This window comes from Octopus bimaculoides, chromosome 4 (genome assembly GCF_001194135.2).
Source record: "Octopus bimaculoides isolate UCB-OBI-ISO-001 chromosome 4, ASM119413v2, whole genome shotgun sequence".
NCBI lineage: Eukaryota > Metazoa > Mollusca > Cephalopoda > Octopoda > Octopodidae > Octopus > Octopus bimaculoides.
The window spans coordinates 65,907,178-65,915,805 of NC_068984.1; the positions used below are offsets into that span (position 1 = coordinate 65,907,178).

Here is an 8,628-nt window from a genome sequence, read left to right on the forward strand (position 1 = left end):
ATATATATATATATATATATATATATAAATGATATGAAGGGTTTAATTCACTGGTGATCTCAATGAATAGATACGCTGAGTAAGTGCTATAATTGGTCATCCATTAGGTTCCAAGTTCATGGCTGAGGCTGGAGTTAGGGATCCATATTAGGCTTCCATGTTAGCAAGTATATATTAGAGGAAAAGTACATAAAAAACTAAGGCAGAACGAGCATCTCAAGTCATTTATAATAATTTAATTAGGGTAAAGTTAATTTGAAGTCTTACAGCTATTTCTGGGATATCCCAAGTGATAGACTAGCACGTCCATACACTACTGGGTATTCCATCATCAGAGACAAGCTGACTATGTATGAAAGTTCTAGACAGAGAAATTCACAGTTTATAAGGAATAAAATAGAAGAATAAAGAATAAAAGTAGATATAAGATTACAGCCAGGATAATAAAAGTTCACAATTCATCTTTTTCCAAATAATATGGTGGCTAGTCCATACTTACATGAAGGTATAGGCCCTTAGGCTTAATCCCAGGTAAATCTAGGCAAAATTTTGGCAGTATTTTGAATAATGCATTCATGTTGAAGTGGCTACCTAGTATGTAAATGGTACGCATGGATATATAGAGTGAGAAAGACAGACATCAAGATAGACAGCAGTAGGTTGTGAGTGAGTGGATAAAAGAGAGAGGAGAAAGAGAGAAAAGGAGAAAGAAAACAAGATAGAAAAGACAGGAATGGGATAGGTGCGGGAAAGAATGAATAAGATAAAAAGTAAAGTAAAATCAAAATAAAAAATAAGTTTTAAAAATAAAGAATAAATATAAAATACACCACAACTACTCAATAAACAACACGAAGCATTTTTTCTATATGTAAGCCTTTACATTCTTTGATAGGTCCAAATGCAAGCAAAATCAAGACATAACATTTGACTAAATGCTTCCACAGTCGTTACAACATACATACATTTTCCTTTCCTTTTCCTTTTCTTCTCCATCAACATGAGTACTTTAAATGCTAACTAGCTTTATTCATTAAATTTTTAACTTTTAATTTCTAAATTTTTAATCTTAAATTTAATTTAACTTATAACTTTTATCTTTTAAATTTTAATTTTTAAATTTGTATCCTTTATTTGATTAATTGTAGTTTTATCCTATATACATTCCCTTCAGCTAGGCATTTACTTTTAACTATCCCTACTGACCACTGACGACATCTAACCTATTTAATTAATAGACTTAAATATCTTCCTCCTCCACTTTATCAAAACCTTTAACACCTGACCTCTCACCCCAAACACTTATGAAGAATAATGCTGGCATCTTTATTCTTTTTATTATTATTTTCTATTTTTTTAATTTTGATTTTACTTTACTTTCGATTGCATTCTTTCTCACACCTATTCCATTCCTGTCTTTTCTCTCTTTTTTTTTTCTCTCTCTCTCTCCTTCTTTTCTCTCTTTTGCCCCTCTCTTCTATCCACTCACTCACAACCCATTTATGTCTACCTTGATGTCTGTCTTTCTTACTCTATATACCTATGCAGATTATTGATATACTAACCACTTCAACATGAATGCATCATTCAAAATACTGCCGAAATTCTGCCCGGATTTACCTTCATGGAAAGTACGGACCAACCACCATACCCTTTGGAAAAAGATGAATTGTGAACTTTTATTATCTTGTCTGTATTCTTATATCTACTTTTATTCTTTATTCTTCTATTTTATTCTTTATAAACTGTGAATTTCTGTCTAGAGCTTTCATACATAGCCAATTTGTTTTTCTCATGATGGAATACCCAGTGTATGGACATGTTAGCCTATCACTTGGGATACCAGAAACAGCTGTAAGACTTCACATTAACCTTACCCTAGTTAAATTATTATAAATGACTTGAGATACTCATTCTGCCTTGGTTTTTGATGTCCTTTTCCGCTAACATATGGAAGATTTATAATAATCAAAAAATAGAAGACTTACATACATACACACATACATACATACATGCATGCATGCATACATACATACATACAAACATACATACATACATACATACACACATACATACGTCCTTATCTTTTATCCTTTACGTGTTTCAGTCATTAGGTGCTGCCATTCTGGGGTGCCACTTTTATGTGTTTAGTTGAACAAACTGACCCTAGTGTTTTTTTTATAAGCTTGGTATACTTTCTACTGGCCCTTTTTTGCCAGACTACTAAGTTAAGGGGACATAACCAAACCAACACCAGTTGTCAAGCAGTGGTGGGGAAGAAACACAAATACATGAACATACACGCACACACATATATTTATACACAATAGACCTCTTGCAGTTTTTGTCAAGCCAGTCTACTCACAAGACTTTGGTTGACCCAGATATATAGTACAAGGCACTGCTTAAGGTGCCACACATTGGAACTGAATCTAGAACCATATGGCTGGGCAGTAAACTCCTTACCATGCCACCATGCCTGCACCTATACACAGCCATACTTGCTATCAAATACTGCTGTGGTTGACTTTGTTTTCATCCTCAAGTACTGGGATCAATATGAAGCTAGGTTCAATCCTTGTGCTGAGTGGGCTACCTTACAAGGTATGCAAGAAGCAAGCAAGAATACCCTATAGGACCTGGAGCATCTTGACAATAGTACAGAATAGGAGAAATCTGGATTATTAGTGAGGATATATAGATGAGATGTGAATTACAAAGTGTTAAGTGTAGAAGAACATCGGTCAGTCCAGAATTTTCTTACTAGCTATGGTGAGGGGAAAGTATTCTTCATCTTGTGAAACTCCTACATTATTACCCTAGTTCCGAAAGATGGGAGTTCTCCAAGATACTAGAGTGTCTGAAGCACTGAAGCAAGGAATCTGAGAAAATCAAAAAGGATCTAGCTAGACCTTGCAAACACCTGATTGATATACCACAAAGTGGTTCTCCCAGAAAAGGCCCAGAGTCTTCATTCTGAACTAAGACAACAAATTTATTCTGAGGGTCCTTACTGGTTCTACAACATCAGTTTGAAACAAGCTTAAGAAATATATATCACTGGATGTACCAGTTTAGTGATCCTGTTTGCACTTGTTATGAATACCCTGGTTATGTCAGATGGATTACAGGGCAAAAGGCTACTTACGCAGGTTTTTCAACAGGGCTTCAATATATATGGGTGACCTAACTGTGACAAAAACATTTGTTCTAAAGGTCATTGAGAAACTGATCATCACTGCAGGCAGGCATAGAGCCCAGCTAACAGCACATAACATAAGTATGAGAAGGTGCAGAGGAAAACATGAGGGTACTAATCCAGAATGAGGTGTAAGCAACTGTCAAGGAAAAACAGAACCGCAAACTTGTTGGAAGACATCAGTAGAGAAATTGGTTCAGAAGGAAGCAAGCAGTGTGTGTCAAGTAACATGGCCTCATCAAATTAAATTATTGCTCCAAGTATTCAACAACATTCTACCAAATTCATCTAGCTTGTACAGTCACCAGTTTTCCATCTGTGTTTAAAATAAGGTATCCTGGAGCACTCCCTAAGCAGCTGCCTAGAATCCCTGGGTAAGCCAAAAGAGGCACTGTATGCAATGGATTAGCCACTGGATAAGCATCACCACCTAACAAAGAAGCTCAAAACAGACTTGTCTCAGTCTATCTTGTTTGCATATATGTAAATCAGTTCATTGAATTGAATTAAGCCCTTAGCAGGAGAGGATTTACAAGCAGTATTTTCATAGGCAATTAAAATGAGTACTCAGTCAGAGATAAAATTACAACAAATGAATTGAAACTAATCTAGTAGATCCCTACTATTTTGCTTTTTGTCCAAGAATATATTGTATATAAAATCGTGCTATTTACATATCTCTATAACAGAAAACACTGATAAAAATCTATGGATATAATGTAATACAGTATTGTTTAATGCAAATTTATCACAAATAATCACATCATGGCAAATACATTGCCTGTAATTTCATCACAAGGTAATTACATAAGCCAGGACATTGCTGACAAATTCATTGTCATGACAAGTATATTGTCAGTAAACTCATCACCAAGATTTTTATCTGCAGAGTAATTTCATTACTAAACATTAAAGTTTTATTTGCAATATATAAAAAATGGAAAGATAATTCCATCCAACAATCTGGAAAATTTTTGAAATCTTGAGAAAAGAGCAATCAAGAAACATTGCAGAAAGAAATATAAATAGACTGCTGTAACAATTCAACATATCACCAATGAATATCAAAATTACAAAATACTGGTTTAAGAGGTACTGCTCATAATTTGTCTTTTTAGAGAGTTTCTTCCTTCCAATAATTCAAACTAGTGTTATCTTTTTACTGTGAGTATGTGTGATTTTATTCTTAATATAAAGTTTGACATGTTTTCTTCATCATGTATAAATTTAGGAAACTGAAAAGGAAACTTTTTTTGTTCTTCATTTTTTTTCATTATTGATGGATTGCAATGAGTTTACACTGCAATCAAAATGTTAATGCTTTGTAATGTATTTACACTATAGATAAAAAGCATGATGATGACTTCAACAATGCATTGACTTATGATAAAATTACCAGGCAATGAAATTACAGGTGATGTATTTACTGTAATATATATATATATAAATAATTTATTAGCAAAGGAAGTGGTATTAATACCAAGAGTTAATCTTTATATCCAGCTTAACATGGATGTCTTGTTAGAACAGTGAATACTGTGCTATTAGTCTTGAGAGATCATCTCATATAGGAATTTGGTGCATAAAAGCACACACATAGATCGTAACAGACAATAATTATCTGTCATGTGTGCAGGAAGTCTGATATCATATAATTTCATTCCACTGGAAATTATCAGTCAGAGGTGTCTAGACACCACATACCAGTCAAATCTCACAATATATAGAATATTAACATCTTTTCAGACACTAATGTCACAAATAGCTAGAATGCTCAACGATTCTCATTTACTACAGTCTATGTGTATGCAACGAATTTGCCAAACATATGACAGTATAATATTAAAAGAGACTAATCTAAAAAAATATGTTGAAAAATAACAATACTGAATTTATAGAAAGACTGAATAATTCTTATGAAATAAAAATATAAAGAATAGTCCCTAATCATTAAAGCAATTATTATATTTACTACTTACAAAGAAAACGTTTCATTTTGATCCAGTCTCTTCAATCAATACAACATAGGTATATGTGTTTGCAGTTATACGCATAGAAAACAACAAGCAACTAAGAGAAATTAAATATAATATAGTAAATAATTGAATTAAGACTGAACAAAACTAATTTTAAAGAGTGTTTTAGATGTCCAAGTGTACTCTGTATCCATGTACATGCTCGTGGGAGTGTGCATGCATTTATTTAATTAAACATAGTCTTTTCCATTTAACTTCTTTTAAATTTTAGCATAGCAAAGTTGGCAGTCAATTTGCTTGTCTTCATAATGAAATACTACTCTGTGAAGAAAATGCTTTTACATTTAAGAACAGCTATCAAAATTTATTTCCAGATTTTGTTTAAAACTTTGATTATTGCGTGTGTGTATATGTGAGTGTGCATTGACATTTGTGTGTGTGTGTGTGTGTGTGTGTGTGTGCATGTGTGTGTTCATGCATGCATAATGTGTTTCTGTTTACTGCATAGGTGAATATGTATCAATAAGTTTATGACAAGTGCGTGCATGCATTTAAAATCATATATCCAAAGTAGCTCATATACACAATCAAATGCTTAGGTTTGTATTCTCTAGTGTGTATATGTATTTATACTTAAGAATTTCTGTGCTGATGTAAACAGAACACTAAGATCCATATCCACATATAAGTTACTATACAATGGAACTACCAAGTTCATGAGATAATTTATGAAACTGAATCTGTTTTTGTCTAAATTCAATCCTTCACAGAATTACATTACAGATGCAATGCAAAATTTGGCACCAATATTTATTGTTGTCCGTGCTTATTTTAAGATTTATACTAATTTGGTTGCTTTCTATTGCAGTATTCCTTTCAAAGAGGCACAAATATTCCTGCTTATGTAGATCAAAATGATAATCTAATTTGCTTTATTTTGAAAATCTCTGCATAATTTCTAAGAAAAAACGGAGCAGAAACAATTTCATCAAAGTGCATTCATTATAAATACAAATATCTTCTTTTTATTTTACTTTTTAATGTATTCATTATGCTGTTTTTTGAAGACAGAAATATAAATAATTAACTAGATGAACAAACAAATAAATAAATTCAAGAGTAAAACATAAATTCAACTCATGTAAGAGTTTTTGCATCAGTCATTTGTTCTGGAAAAGTACCAACTAATTTCTTTTGAATGAACCTCCTTGAATGTAGGAAAATATGTTTTAGACCTTAAATTATTTTGCTTGCCAAATACAAACTTGAATGACAGCAAAAATAAACCTAGCATTGATGACATCAATGGTAATAACAATAAGGTAAGAATAATCAAGATATATTTAATTCCTGACAAAATACTTCATTGCACAAGTACACTGGAACTCACAAGCAGCCACCTATGTATAGATCACTCAACCCCACTCTATTCAATGACTTATGCCAGAATTCCTAGCAGAGAAAGTAGTGTTGTTGAAATCAGCAAAACTGTAAATTGATCTGGCAGAAACTTATAAGGATTGGTTATCATCAATCCATCTACACACCATGTGATGATAATGGATATCTCGTGGTAAAATGACTGTCAAAATAACAATTATTTTTCACTTAACAAATAAGATATAGTTTTACCCATCAACTGAATAATATGCGAACTGAAAACTAGTTTTTAGATTAAATTTTATCCATGCTGATGCCTTCTTGTTGTTCATTTATAAAGTTAGAGCAACTAAACACATCATCATCATCCTCATTATTTAACACCCATGTTCCATGTTTGCAGAAAATATACTGCATTCCATTGCAACTTGTTAGCAACAAAAATATCAATTCATAGTGACATGTCCATATTACAAAGAAAATAAAATTGCAGTCATATGTCTATATTAAAGACAAAGATGAAAGGTCTTTCCAAAGCCATAGGCTTGTTTCCCAGATTGTGTGACATATATACTCCCCAACTGGACAGAATGCTGGTCCATTGCAGGATTATTCATTTTTGCCAGCTGAATGGAATAACATGAAATGAAGTGCTTTGATCAAGAACAGAACACAAAGCCTAGCCCAAGAATCAAAACCAGAATCTTGCAATCATAAGCGCAACAGACTAACTACTAAACCACACGCCTCCATGCCCACATGAATAAAAATAGGTAAAAACATAGTTCTAGCACCTTTATAGTTCCAATCATGCTTTATCACATTGTTTTCAATAAATTTAACACAAACCACAAAATTAATTTGAATATTGATAATCTCAAACAGAATAGCCTACTAATATGAGTTAATCACACATATATCACTTTGTACCAACAAATTAGAATCAGTATTTAGTTCATAAAGTTAAAAAAATTAGTAGCAAATACATAATAACAAATATTACTAAAGTATTTAATATTTTGTCTCATTATATTCCAAGATCAATTCCAGGGTTAAGAAAATAAAGTGCCTGTCAAGAACCAGGGTCAATATAAGTGACTGTATACCTGTTTATAAACCTCTGGCTTAGTGCCTATATTAGAAATAATTATCTCATACACTATGAAAAACCCCACAATTATTATCATTATTACTAATCTCCTCTCACATATTCTTTGTACTAATTACAATTGATATAAAGGAATGAATAATTATTCATTCCCTTAATATACTTAGAGGTACTTTTTCTTTCCTCCTGATATAAGCATAAAACAAAGCCTGGAAGATGCAGATTGTAAGAGTGCACTTTTGAAGCAAGTCTGATGAAGTGCTGCTCTTAATGTCTAGAACACAAATACTACACAAATTTTGATTTCAAACTTTTGCATGAATTGGCATAGTAAGTAGAGTTGATACAGAAACAATTGTAATTGATCATTAAAGATATGTTATAGAATTTCTTTATCTTGTTATTTGGATTATATCGGGTTATTCAAAAAGAAAGAGTAGATTTCAAATTTATTTTTGAAACAAACGGTAAGAGACACAAACACATTCTACATTTTTGTTGATAGGGGAAGGTTTAAAGTTTATAGCTGAATATGTTCAATTGAATTATGCCTTAAATAAAATAATATTTTAATTTTGTTTTAATGTTTCATTTTGTTCATTTTATTTAAAGTTGTATAATTTTCATTTGTGTAATCCCTTAGAAAATGGCAATGCCACAAGAAAAATCCTTTTGTGTACTGCAGTTTGAGAAATGCAAATCGATTGTGCAAATGCAACATGAATTTTGCCGTCAATTCGATAAAAATCCACCTCGTCACAAGTAAATTTATGAATGGCATAAAAATTTCACAGAAAAAGTTCGCATTTGTAAAGAAAAAAGCACTGGTGCTCATGTTGAGTGCATACTGCCTTAAAATGAACTTTAAACCTTCCCCTATCAAGAAATATGTAGAATGTGTTTGTGCTTATTACAGGTTCTTTTAAAAATAAATTAAAAATCTCTTTCTTTTTGAATAACCCTGT

The 8,628-nt window shown here is 32.1% G+C and overlaps 1 long non-coding RNA gene across 1 annotated transcript in view; it reads right to left on the minus strand.

Moving 5' to 3' along the window:
• The window catches only part of LOC128247591 (uncharacterized), a 291,898-nt gene extending 291,253 nt beyond the window's left edge, over nucleotides 1-645 (minus strand). The window contains exon 1 of the long non-coding RNA XR_008263930.1: nucleotides 500-645. This is a non-coding gene — a long non-coding RNA (uncharacterized LOC128247591). The remainder of the gene's footprint in view (nucleotides 1-499) is intronic.
• Between the last annotated feature and the right edge of the window lie 7,983 nt (nucleotides 646-8,628).